Source organism: Neodiprion virginianus, chromosome 5 (genome assembly GCF_021901495.1).
Source record: "Neodiprion virginianus isolate iyNeoVirg1 chromosome 5, iyNeoVirg1.1, whole genome shotgun sequence".
Taxonomy (NCBI): Eukaryota; Metazoa; Arthropoda; class Insecta; order Hymenoptera; family Diprionidae; genus Neodiprion; species Neodiprion virginianus.
The window spans coordinates 23900348-23914844 of NC_060881.1; the positions used below are offsets into that span (position 1 = coordinate 23900348).

General features: G+C 40.1%; 1 protein-coding gene and 1 long non-coding RNA gene across 2 annotated transcripts in view; both read right to left on the minus strand.

The window, feature by feature from the left end:
- The window catches only part of LOC124306285 (uncharacterized), a 215504-nt gene that overhangs the window by 193730 nt on the left and 7277 nt on the right, over positions 1 to 14497 (minus strand). The window lies entirely within an intron of this gene.
- Positions 1029 to 9313, minus strand: LOC124306292 (uncharacterized). The gene is made up of 3 exons (XR_006908573.1): positions 9303 to 9313; positions 4530 to 4533; positions 1029 to 1159 (listed from the first exon to the last, which is right to left on the minus strand). It is a non-coding gene; the product is annotated as an uncharacterized LOC124306292 (long non-coding RNA).

Genomic DNA, 14497 nt, shown 5'->3' on the forward strand with positions numbered 1-14497 from the left:
TTGAGTAAAGGCGTTAAGAGAGGGGGGGAGGGGGGGGGGGGGGGATGAAACAGATATAAACATCGAGGCGTTGTTGCCCGAAGCAGGATGGAGAAGCAGAAGTGCATACGAGGTCGTAAATAACAGCCCTAACCTTTATATTTTAGTAATACAATTAGCGTCTTACAGGCACGTATAACCTGGAGGACCGTTGATTCGAAGGCGTGTATCCTCGTTCCCGGTGAAATAAATGCCTCATACTACGGAACAAGATCGTCGGTATCGGGGGAATTGAGTCGTTAGCGCCGACGAAAGTGGCGTAGACTTGAGGGAACAGCTGCAGCGTGAACCATAGATGCATAAACACCGGCGTTGCGGATGCAGGTACGTACCCACCTAAGGATGGAGGAGTATTACCCACCAGAGTCTCTTTTTCGTAGCTTCGTACGTAACTTCCCCGCTACTTAAATTTTAACGACACCTACACGCCTGTACGGATATTCAATCCCGCACTGCAAGTGTACCGAAAGGGTGAAAACGGGCTTGGCGCCGCGTCTTTCGATGCATGCCGTCGATAATTGGAGGAGCGGAATTATCAGCGATGAGCGCGAGTTGCCAGCTGCAGACTTCGGAGATAATTCACTCTGCGGCTTCGCGTACACTTGGCTGCATCGATCCCGGGCTCTGATTGCGTGACAGCTAATTTTGATCAGGTTGAAGTTAGTAACGCTGTCGTAACGAAACATTGGGGAACATTGACTTCGAGTCACTATTTTCTCAATATTATAATTATTTTCAAGGAACTAAGATTTCGAAATATGAGTGTGTTTTGTTTTATTACGGTTTACCGAATTTCAGACGATTTTAAAATCGCGAAATAACGGTTTTTCTTTACCATGAATCGTTACGATAACGTTACTAACTTCGATATGACTAATTTCTTGATAAGTTGGCAATACGCTAGTGTTGAAGCTAGCAGCCAGAATTAGCAGCCAAACGTTCTAATGTTCAGTCGAATAAGGTAGTTAAGTCCGCAAATCACAATTTTGTGAAATATCTTGAAACCTCAATGCTTTTATAGAATTATGAGAATATCTCTGAACTGCATTTTTCTATTTCCAAAACGTTCAACACGTTTGACTGCTAACTCTAGCTGCCAGCTTCAGCTTCGTTGGCAATACTGATTCAGTCCGCAGCGCCACCACCGGCCGGCTGCTGAACTGGATCAATCGACGGCGGGAAGAGGACAAGGAGTAGACCACGCAGCCTAGATATAAGGAGAACTAACGAGAATATTAAGAGAGAGTTAGTAGTACAGATTTTCGCCACTCGCTGCGTTCTTTGGCTGTTCGAAAGTATGTGAACGAACAAACTTTCATGGCGTCATTTGATCCAACCACATTATAACTGGTTATAATATTGTAGACTCGCGTATTCAACTATTCGTTGATACTTATCGCTGCGTGTACCAAACAATTGCAGGACAAATCGATTTTTTTTTTTTAAACTAAACTTTGTATGACAGCCACTTCGTTTCAACTACGTAATTATAATATTTGAACGACCGAACATCAAATGCGCTCGGTGTGGATGAACCTTGTACTAAGTAACTCTCATCCAAAAGCTGGCACAATTTTGTTTTCCTAAGTGTCTACTTTTCATCCTGTAAACTGTAAGCCCGTTTTGCGGCCAGCCGGCGGTGGCGCTGCGGGATGAATCGGTATTGCCAACATAACCAACCCGGCGATCAAATTAACCGGCATGGAATTCCTGCAGCCAAGTGTACTGCGGCTTTACTGCCAGCCACTCGACGAAACGCCGCGCGCACCTTCATAGATTAGGCGTGTAGAATCGTTTGGCGTATCAAATGAGCTCCAAATTGTTAGTTATATAGTCCGTTCGATCGTTCGGTGATCAATAAACCAATAGGAATTTAAACTTTTCATCTATCGACCTTATCGCGAAATCCTCGCTATTGCGAGCCTTGTCTTTTAGCAATCGCTGGAAAGAGTAATCGGTAATTTGCTTAAATCCTAACCCGTGATTTGGAGAAAGAAAATAAAAGTAATTCTGAACGGGAGAAAACTTGATTCGATTATCAGATTTACACATTTTCGAAAGTTTGAAAATATCTTATTTCCGTTGATCTGAGCATGGAAAAAGGTTTTACACGTTGTTAAAGAAACGATTGAGAATACCGAAATCGCGTTTCCAATTTCGAATAACACAGAGCTTTATATCGTGTTCAAACTGTGGGATGAAATATGCTGCAAAAATTGATTGGAAAATTGAGAGGACGCGTAAAAATGGAAGAAAAAAACAATCACAGTCTACCCTATGGTTTATTTTCCTTTTGTCGTCTTCATATATTTCTACTCTCCGCGTGATTTGTGTTATAAAAATATATGCTATAAAATAATTATGCCATAAGTTCACGGCCGAAATCGGCTTATTATTAGTCAATCGGAACAGAGATCATATAGCTGTACAATTATGTGTACAGATTCTAATGGATCTATTGACGGTCACTATTTATTCCGCGAGTGAATGCTAATTGGAACTTGCAAGGAAATCGATGACTGAATCGAGAGCCGTGGCAGACAAGCCGAGCTCCAATTACCTCCGAGCAATTAAGTGGTTATATGTATCAACATGCAGGATGCACGGTTATGTGAAGAGTTGCAAATTTCTTCACCATCCGCGATATTCAACACCGGACGATAAAAAAAAGCACAGCTAAAATCACACCGACGCGACAGCTATATATCACTGTAATACGAATGACGATAAATTAACACGGTTATTAAATCCATACGCTTGGAAAATTAATGCTGCGCGACTAGTTACGTTTCATTTTGTTGCTATCCACGTATTCAAGGAATTTGTTTACGTTGGACTCGGAATTTTTTTCGTTTATCAAGATTTTCTATATCAATTTGCAGGTTTTATCAATGTTAAATTTAAATAAGGCGTCAAGCGATTTTCTGACTTGTAAATCTTGAATGTGTGTCGTTTCGACATTTTTTAATACATTTTAGCATTCATGCGCGAGTACCAAATGGATGTATAAATATTTCAGCAGGTTGTCGAGTCATTTGAACAATCTTTGGATCAACATGTTTTTGCCGACGATCTGTCAAATATAGTCAAACGATTGCGTAACGTCCCTTTGAACGTACAATTTGGTGCCCGCAAGGATAATGGAACTAGATACTATATTTAGTCAAGATTCTGGGTCAGTCCTATTCTCTGGAATCAAATTAATCATGTAGCAGCTCCGAGATAATGAAATCAGAGAAACCCACGTAACGCGATAGTATGAGGAACGATTTGAATATTCAAATAATAAATCGTCGTAAAATTTCCATCACTCAGGATTAATAAATGAAACCATTGAATAACAGTACTTGTGAATAATAGGAACCCTCGAATTATTGATTCACAAATGTTACTTTTTTTTTTTTTACTGTTATAACAATCCTGCCTGCAAATTTGGCCTCTGTGTTACATCAACGGATGGAAACGACTTTTATTTGAATCCGCGTTTGCATTCCACCTCTTTCACAACCTGATCCCAATTCGGTCGGTGAACGTGACGCCAAATATAAACTGAACCGCAAAACCGGTTGTACATTTTTTAAATCACAGTTTATCAAACTCGTATATATATATATATTACAGATTACCAAATATCGATACCGTGAAATAGAATTTTTATGCAAGAATATTCATCACAAGCTCGAAACGTCTGATAAAGTCGTACCTGAGAACATTCCGCGCGAGAAAGAATGCCTCGGATAAAAATTTTTTCATCCCATGTATCATTATCGAAATACACACAAGGATGAAGTTAGCAACATGACAGTAAGCCTGCATGCTTGGGAAAAATCTTTGCGTAACACATTCAAGATTTTCTGAAATTTAGCGAACAGTTATAAACAAAATATACTCGCTCATTTCTAAAAATCAACTCTTTGGAAATCATTCAGAAAATGGACAAATAACGATCTTTTTATACTCTTACGTGACGTTCCGTTACATGAACGTTACCAACTTCAGCCTCGTAAATACACATTGATTGCTTTTTAGAAACCCTTTAAACTTCTTCCAAGTCGCTGGTAATCAATTTGTGTATCCGTGATGAGGCAGAGATCGTTCATATGAATACAAGATTGTAGGCAGCCGGAAATCTGCGTAACATAATCGCATGCGCGTTAAAGATTTAGTGTTTTAGTTTCAAACGTCTCTAGCACACGCAAATTATACACACACACACGCACACATATATATGTATATATATATACGCCGACAGTAATTTATTAACGGTAGTGTAAATTGTGAACCAACCGGTTTTCTTTCAACCGTTTGGCAATCGACAGCAGCAACGGCGCACATCCTTGCAGCACCGGTAGTTCCGCGGATTCCATTCAAGATTGGCACTAACTTCTGCGCTCCGCCAGGCTCATATCCATACATGTCACGTACGTATCGGACATGACAAAAAGGCAATTAAATATAAATCCGTATAATAACCAAGTCGATATATCTACACGGCTCAATGACACGATTATAGAGGCTTATAATTCGCGGCAAATTATTTTTTTATTCACACTCTAGCGTCAAATTAGCATCGTAGAAAAAGTGGCAAAGTGGCACGGTGATCGCAAAAAGATAAATAAACAAAGAAGAAGGAACGGAATTAAGACTTTATTTTCATAAATCATTTTGTATCAATAAGCTGCGTGAGTCCAATGACCAATTATCCGTGGTTTGTTTTTATTCATTTATTTATTTATTTATTTTTGCTGACATTGAAGAAAATGAACAAAAAATGACAGTTCGAGCGCCGGAAAGGTGTTTCGTTTATAGTTTGAGGCGATCACGATTCATCGAGCCTATTCTCACGATCGATCCGTCGGAGAAACGGCTACCAGATCTGAGATAAGAGAGTGTAAAAATAAACGATAAAGTACATTGAATTGTTCTCAGGCCTAATAGCCGGATGATGAATTTGATCCAGCATCTTACACGGATGCAGTTGACCCCCCGCTCACGGATGGATATGGCAGATCCTCGCTGACAATCGATGGGGAAATCGATGAGTCAAGCGTGTCCAACGACGTGGATACGCTTGACTCTTATACAGAAACGTAATCGAACATATCGAGTCATATTGTTGAAGATCAAGGCCGGGATCCAGTCGAGAGGGCAGGAAAAAGATTCGAAATGAAATCACGTTTTCATTCAAGAGACAATTTTGTTCCAGCCTTCGGGAATTTCAATTCGTTTTACTTCGGTGTGTTACAATTCTTGTCAAAATACTCTTGCCGTATTGTTATTACTTTTCTTCTTTCACATAGTTTTGGAAGCCACACGTACGTTTCATTACGAAAAATCGGCATTGAAATTCTCGAAGTCAGATTTCGTTGTTTCTCTGTTATCGTTTTCTTTTTTTCAAGCTTATATAACTGTAAAAGATTGGAACGATAAATTCAATCTAATTGGTATTGCCAAATCTCGTGATGTGCAATACTTGATCAAAATCTTAAGAATTGCCACAAATTTGAGGGAAAAATAATCGATTAATCGGTTCTCGTTTTTTACTCTCGCAAACGACGCAATAGAATATCAATTCATGTGATTAAATTATTAATTATTATCATTGTCTCACTTACTGAGTACCTATTTGATGTAATAAGCGAAAGTTAATCGAATATTTTCACTCGACATTGATAAATATTTTGAGTGAAACCATAAATTATCAAAAAAAAAAAAAACTTTTTCGTAACTAAGACTACGTAACGAAATTTCCGAAATTTTGGTTTCAAACGAAGCGTTTCAAAAAAATACGAAACAATCGATTCATCGATTAATTTTTACCGATTCAACCCAGTCGTGTTCGATTATGATTTTTTTTGACCCGATCAATCGATGCATCGATCATCTTTAACTCAATGCTCGGCGTTATTATTAAATAAAAATCTTACCCGAAGATACAATTCGCAAATAAATTTCAACCAATTTTCACGTAGCCGAATCGCATTTTACCAACTATTGAATACCATCCACATTCTCACAATCGATCGTAAAATATCTCATCACGTATCGCACCGACACATCAACGAGTTAATCGCGTCATTGTTTAGGAATAATCTTACTTCTTATCATAAGTCAACCGCAAAAAATATCACAAGACAATGGTTTATTTTCAATATTCACGTTATATTCGCCTCTGTGAAAAATACCGTCAACAACGCGCTAATAATTCCACTTGTTTTTCATTGTTTCGAATATCCGGGAGCATTTCATCTCTCTCTTTCAGCGTGTCGTGTATCAGGCACGTATTACATTCTGCGCCGAACGTGGGCCACACATAACGCCGGATGTGCGAGCCATAATTATACCAGAGATTGATTTCGGAGCTTCCGATTCCCAGAAATTGAAAACTCCTCTTCCTCTCTTCGATAGGCGTGGATCTGCATCTATCAGCTTCCGGTACAAATAATTGTTACTCGGAATTTCGCGTGGGTTTTCTAGGTTGTCTCTGATTTTTCAATCGCGCGGATAAGAACTCGCCTCGTAGACGAGAAACTATTTTATTGCTGTTATACTTCGTTGCAACTGTTGCTGCAAAACCGCAGCAACCTCAACTCTGTAAAAGGTTTTCTCAAACGACGAAGACGAGGCAGAAGGTTCGCAGTCACGTTTTGCCATCTAGCTTTCCCCGTGAATTCAATCCCTCCGAAGTTTCCAGACTTCCCGAAAAGTTCGCTACAAGATGCCGCGTCGGTTGGTATAAAGTACACAATATAATATTCTCCGCAAATAAATCAACAACACCTAAACACTGAGAAAAATTTCATTCGTAACTGAATTGAACTTTGAGCGTATTTTAAGTTGGTTGAACATTTTTTTATTTTTTTTTTTTTCACATAAATTTTATCTCACCCCCGATTATTATATTCAGTTAATCTGCTGATTTTCTACGCTGCGGAAACTAGAGACGAGAATAGAACATACATCTCGCATTCTTTCGTGCAAGTATATAACGTACGACGTTTTGTACACGTGTTGGAAGCTTTGAGCGGATGTGGGAACTCATCTTTCCGTCCATTTGCTCTTCGCTACGTCGCCATACGAGTGTCCGTTAATGCTGCGTACTGAGTTCGAGGAAAATAAGTGATCCCAATTTCCGAGTACTAATTATTCATGAAATAGCCACCGAGTTTATTTTATAATAGTTGGCGACACGTATTTTTATTAATTTTTTTCTTGGCTGTTGATTATCCGGATAAAAAATTTCATGGTTTAAATCAGATTTCTCGACTCGGAGTTCGCAGGAATAACGTATTGGTCGGTCGTAAAACTTGAGCCATTAAATTTCACCGCAACATCGTATACGAAATAATATATTATAGCCTAATGGTAAGCAGAAAATATTCCATGGTTTATAGGTTTGTGAATGTCTATATGCAAAGGTCATATCACCATACCGAACACTCAAAATATTTACTGCACGTTCGTTATAAACACTTATGATGTTTCAAGTTTTTTTTAATTATTTTCTTTTTTTTTAACGATAGGAATGGTTGAAAGAAATGGTGTCGTTCATTATTTCGACAAGTTTTTTTTTCTGATTTCATCCGTGCAGCACATGTTATAGCTTTCGACTAAAATAACGCCAATTTCGGAATTTAAAAATAATATTATCCGGACAAAGTTACTGTGTTATGAGAAATTGATGATCTGATAATGGTGTAAGAAATGATTTTGCAAAACTCGAATTGGAGACGAGAAGAGATAATTGAAACCAAACTCGTTTATTTCATAGATCGTTTGCAATCTTGAAAAACAAATGGAGTAACAAAAAACCACATTTATGGTTATCTTGAACAATTACCACAAGTCCGTGATCACTGTTTCCGCTATGAATAACAAAATTGAAATACTATGTAGGGAATATGTGGTAGATTGTACACGCCTAGGTGAGAGCAATGCAATGACAATTTTGTAAAACCCTACAACTTCCAAATGGTACTTTATAGAACTGAATCGTCAAAGCGTTTAATAAAAACAAGAGCGAAATCCACCCGATTTTCACCGACAAACTTAACGCGTTAATAATGTAAATCCATCCCGAATAGGATGCGACGATCGATAAATTGGTTTATTTTTCAATATTATAATTACCGCGACGAAATCGAAGAACGTTATCGAGGATTTCTTCAGGCGGTGTTGTGGGTCAGTAAACGGGATGCGTTGAATGGAGTGAATAAAGCTATTATGCGCTAACAACACGCCTCGGGGAACAAAGAGGCGACTTGTTAAACGAAAAGTATGGGAGTAATAAAGCGAGAGAGTCAGAGGTGGAAGACTTGCAGCAGCCAAGTACCGGGAGAGACGCTGAAGACTAGCAGCGTACAAATTAAAGATAAAAGCAGATTTCTGAGAATCGCCGTAACTTCTAAGGATCCCGACACCGCGTTATCCGAATACGAAGCGTTTTCGGCGGTGCTTCACGAATCGCCGTATCATCTTCCCACTTTGCGCTCTGATCATCCATGCATGTACTCCGTGTAAGGTGTAGGCGCTTTCTATTCGTCTTCAACACTCTAATGCTCGTATGTACTCCATGTCAGTTCGACACCGTAGTCAAAGTGATCATCGGGCACTACCAACACGGGTGTCAATTCAACATTAAAGTATTCCTGAATCCCTCCGACGGTACACGAGCCGAGTCCCAATACCGTTCTTCACACCAAGACGTCTTGGAATTACGAAAAACGAGGTACGCGTAAGACATTTTGCGATAACGTCGATCCTTTTTTGGTAAGTGCAACGCAAAATTAGTTTCTGAGGTTTACTCTACTTTCTTAGTTAAACAGGGTTTTAACGTCAATTTATCGTTGCACAAGCATTAAATTTTCGCAACAGTTACAAGAAAATATAGCAACAGTGATCGTAAAACTAATTTTCATTTTGTACCCAGAACTATATTTTTCGATTGTGGTAAAAGATGAAAATAGTTAAGGACTGAGCGGTAACCGGAACTAAACATTTCTCACGTGTACATACCAGATTACAGTATTTTCTCTCATGGAAGATATAATTTCAGCGGTGCTTGGATTTTAATACTTGTCACTACACTCATAACTTGTTCGCACCTCTTCTTGTTTTTCACTAAATTTCCGAAATGAAGGGAATCCTCGCCACTCTTTTATTATACAGAACAACTGTGAACTACTATTTCTCGTTAAAGACCATATGCCCTGTCCTAATTACAGAAACTGACGAATACAGTTCCTCCCACGATGTGTTGCTACTTCCGCTGTGAAATAAATAAACTGGAACTCGCTTTGAGACTAGTCATCGAGATCTATAACTGACAAAACCCATCGTCGGTATATCTAACAAGAGCTTTGTGGGTCCCCGTATGGACTTCCCAACGGAAATGAATTGTTTTCGAACTCCACCACAGGGGCTTTTTATCTTTCTAACTCTCCATTAAACGGCATGCGATAATCCAAGAACGGTAAAGGCGAGAAGAAAAATGAAGCAACTTTTCCTCAACAGTATTACAACAGAATAGAATTGCGAAACAAGTACGTTCCTAGTATCGTCGCGCAGTATCATGTATCGCACATTATTGCACCGAGTTACAGCAGCATTTTTACATGTTAGGGTTTTAGCTGCGAACAAATTATTTGTATTCGAAAATTATGACGACGTCTTCTTTGTCCATGGCGAGTGAACGGAGCTCCATTGTCATTCCAGCATCCATGTAGCGATGTAAGTAATAAGTAGTCGCGATAGCTGGTGAGTTACAACGACTGTCCGATGATGGTTTGACCGCAATTAGCGCCGGTGAGGAAACTTATTTTCAATTTGCAAGAGGTCATCCAGCCAAAGCTTTCATGTATTCGCGATAACGCAAATTCACGCAAATGGATGTAAATCTTGTTGACATCGACAATTCCACTCCGCTCACGGCTATCTAGCTCCTCAAAACCGCAACGATAATATTCTCCTCCAAGATTAAATCTGAGATGCGTGTTATACACTGTCCAAGCTGAAAAGGTTTTCCCAATCAGATCCATTGACACTGATGCATATAAGTGTTCTCCCTTCTTCCTTGCGTGTTACTTTTCTTGGTTCCCGTTGGCGGTAGTGTGAGGAAAATTTGTTAATGCGGCGCGCAGTGTAGAAATATTTTGAACCTGGAGGTATTTTACTCGGAGAAGCTAAGGGGAGCTTCTCCGCCGTCCTTACTCCACCTCATCCCTTAACACCCGACCAAGTTCTCCAGGCTACTCCTCTCGCCCCGGTTCCTGAGTTGCGGTGGCGTGTTCAGGGGTGTTAATTGGGTGGGGTGTATCGCATAGCTTGGACCGGCGCGGCGCGCTCGCACGGCAATACGGGGGACCGGTTATGGTGAGGAAGAGGAAGAGGAAGAGGCGGAGGAGAAAACGAGGAGTAACTTACTCCGCGGCACTGGATGGGCAAACGATCAATAAGCGATTCACGCTTCCCGAAATACCATCTCCAACGGCAGTTCCATTCCCTTACTTGCCACTTTGCCGCATTTATATACCCGGTGGTCCTACTTGACGTATTATAATTGTGCTCAGCGAAACGCGGATTTGCGAACTTCATTCCCTGCATCGTCGAAGCAATTTAGAAAACTCTCTTGCCGATGGTTGGTCAGTAATCATCGTTGTTACTGTTGTTTATCTTTTTCATTTGCGATTTGTAAATTCATTTTTAATAATATTTTTTAGGCTTTACTTAGACCTGTTATACGTGACAAGAACAAATGCGTCTTCTATCCTCTTTGCATTCAAGTAATTAACGTTGGACTGAAATAAAATAATTGCTTCTAACGAGTAAATGGCGCGTTTACTTGATTTCCATGGTTGGTTTCATTCGATTAAATATTTGGTGGATACGCATTAGATGTATTGAAATTTAATAAACTTGACTTGAAAATCAATGCGGTGTACAATTGATACAATTTTTCATTACCGACAGCAAGAAAATATTTGCTAAAGAGTACTTAAATAATTGAGGCGTTTAAAATCTCCGAAATATTTACTTCATCTGAATAAAAATTCTTCAATTTGGGTAAATTTTTTCGAAACAAAGGATTATTTCGGAGATTTGAAAGGCGTGAAACTATTTGAATACTCCTTAGCCAATATTCACTTGTGGTCGGAAAAGAAGAACCGAATCAAACAACCCTTGCATTCATCTTATGGTTAGTAAGCTTATTAAATTTTAGTACGTCCTATTTGAATCCAACAAATAATTAATGGAATGAAGAAAATTAAGGATTTCATTGATAAATGGTATTTACTTGTAAAACGTAACTTTCTTCCAGTCTATAATTGCCATTTATCACAATTCCCAGTGAATCAATTTCAGAATACGAGATGACGATATAACTCTTACACCGTAAGATCGTATTTTTTGTTTTTCATGTCTTTCTTACATCGCGCGGTGAACATTGCTAATCAATGCTGAACAATTTATACAACAATTATTCTACGAAACATGGATAATCAAAATTACAGTTGCAGTTGCATGACGAACATGAGTTACCACCATCAAAAACAAGGAATGGTCACGAATGTCAAGCTGAACAACCATGGGATAAATTCACCAGAAAATTACCAACATAAAATCGCATCGGACGAACATCATAATTTGCGACGACGATGGGTACGTCAGAAAGTTGATTCCGTGCACGATGACTTAGCCGAGTATACAATGTAATTTACAAGCTAAGCAACATTCGTCTACGATTCCGGTAATCCACGTGCAACAAAGCTGAGCTGCACGCTTGTCTACATAGCTGTAGTAACAAGTACGCTATTAAGTGTCTGACATCGGTCAGTGCTACCTTATACCTTGCACTCCACTCCCATCCAGCTCCGCGGTCCAGAGAGAATGAGAGCCGGGGTCAGTCCTGTCCAACATGTTGAATGATAGCGAGGCGCGTCGTCCCGGGCACATGCACATTATCGTAAAACATTGGTACGGTGTTGTGTGATGTGGAGTCGGCACCTCGAGCCCACGAACGCATCGGAGCGCATACCGGGCTGAAAGGCGCGAGGCGTTATACCTACGGCTCAAAGTGTAGGAAGGCGTAGAGTTGCGTTGCAGGTGATAACCTTTTGATTATCTCACATTCCGTTCCATGCAGTCCGCGAACGCGTACAAGTATCAACCCAGGACGTCGGCCCTCGTTCGAGTCGTCTTGCCGCAACGGACTCGCGTGTGCGACGCGTTAACACGCGATCCTTGATATCCTGTTTGATACGATTGATGCGCCAACGTTTTCGCGAGGCTCAAATCATACGCAGTTTGAGATCAGCACTGGTGTTGATTTCTTCCATTCCTATTCGCAAGCCCTTCAAGTATATTACACTCTAAAACATTCTTTCACACATGTTATTTTTATCCAGCGGTACGAGAATTTATACAAACGAGACACTTGGGTTGTACCATAAATGTGGATCAGATTAATCGTTTGGATATTTTTAGGCAGAGATTTTCTGGGATGACCAGACACGAGATCGCGGAAAGTTTTGGTTAGAAAAAAAAAAAAAAAGAGCGTACCAGGTATTAATTTTCCATTACGAGTTTCGATTAGACGCGACTGATGTTCGAGTTTTTCAATTCTTTTTTATTATCATTATTACACGTCGTGAGCGTAACAAACGTATACACGGTGTACAATATATCACTGCACATGTACCAATTGAACAACACCGGTGCGTAAATATCCAAGTAGATTGTATATTACCTGCCAGGTGAAAATGTACACGGATAAATCACCACCGTACGTTTATACCGTTATATTCGTACGTTATACCTATAAGTTACACACGGTAATACCTCTCGACTGCCTTAACACATGTTGCACTTAACTCTGAAGGTGAATCACCAGCAGAGACATTCACGCCCACGATTGTACACCGATTCGCCACGACCCGCACCCAAAAACTGTAACCCCTCCGTGACTGTTTCCATAATCGATTAGCCATCGGATACACCTGCTCAATGTTCCAAAAAATCCGATTGGAAAACAAGTATTCGAAGAGAATGGTACACTGAGAGAAATTTTTACTTCCGGTTACCGCTCAGTCCTTAAATATTTTCAGTTTTTACCATAATCGAAAAATATAGTTCTAGATAGAAAATGAAAATTAGTTTTCTAGCTGTTACCGGAAAGTCTGGTATCCGTTACTATTCTTTCTCATTGCGATCACTGTGCTATATTTTCGTGTAACTGTTGCGAAAATTTAATGTTTGTGCAACGATAAATTGACGTTAAAGCCTTGTTTAACCGAAAAAGCAGAGTAAACTTCACAAACTGACTTTGCGTTGCACTTACCAAAAAAGGATCGACGATAGCGCAAAATGGTTAGGCGTACCTCGTTTTTCGTAATTCCAACGATATTCGAACAGTTTTTTTTAACGATACCTGTTTTACTCAATTTTTCTAGTTACTGTAACAAATGAAATTTTTCTCAATGTACGAATCCAACGAAATTCCCTCGGTATATAACATAGTTACACAAAAATTTGCTACGATTATTACGTTTCTCCGTTATACAGACGTATTGTATAATATACGTGTATTGTATACAGCTGGGCGAGGGCTATAATCTTACCCTGCGGGGTGCGGCCGGGGACGGCCAACGACTCGTTAGGAAGTTTCCTTCGTTTCGGATATGAGCGGTTTCCCTCGACGCCTTCCCGGGAAGGCTTTGCCTGGTTACATAACCTATAGCGCACCCGCCTAAGAAGTTTACCAATTATGCAAATGTATATTAAAGCAATCTGTGCACCGTTGGAGAAGGTATGCGAACCTGCGAGCCTAGTTTCCCGTTCCTCGGGCAACTAGGTATTTCTATTATGTACATGTATATACGGTATGGAATGAGAGCCCGTATTCCTGTTCGGACTTCATTATTCTAACGAGCATGATTGAGTCACCCTCCGTCGACGAATCAATTATGCTGATACATTTCCAGTCCTGCGATATAATTTTTCGCTCCTCATCTCTCGACTACGCCATAGCGACAGAGCCAATTATCGGGCTTACGCGAAAGATGCCAGGCGATTGGATGTTCGGTGAAATCTGGGTACTTGATCCTGAAGTGCCCCATTAAATAGTCGATTTAGTCCGAATCAATCGATTCCTGTACCGACGCTCGGCGATCTGTTAACGAGCAATAAACCGAACCCACGCGATACGGGAGCCCGACTCGCTAACTGAGAAGTTGGCAAACCGCGTGTAAGCGACTGCAAAGGGTTCGGATGTTCGACGATGACGCTTTACGGGCTTGCGTGTGTGGGAGAAGAATAAGAATAACGAGAAACCAGGCGACGCCGAGCCTGCGGATCGTCCTAATCCCGGCTTGTGTCAGCGAGAAACTTCACGAACGGTATAATAATTCTCTTAACGCTGCCCGCATAAATATTCAAATAATACCGAAAAAAAAAAAATTAA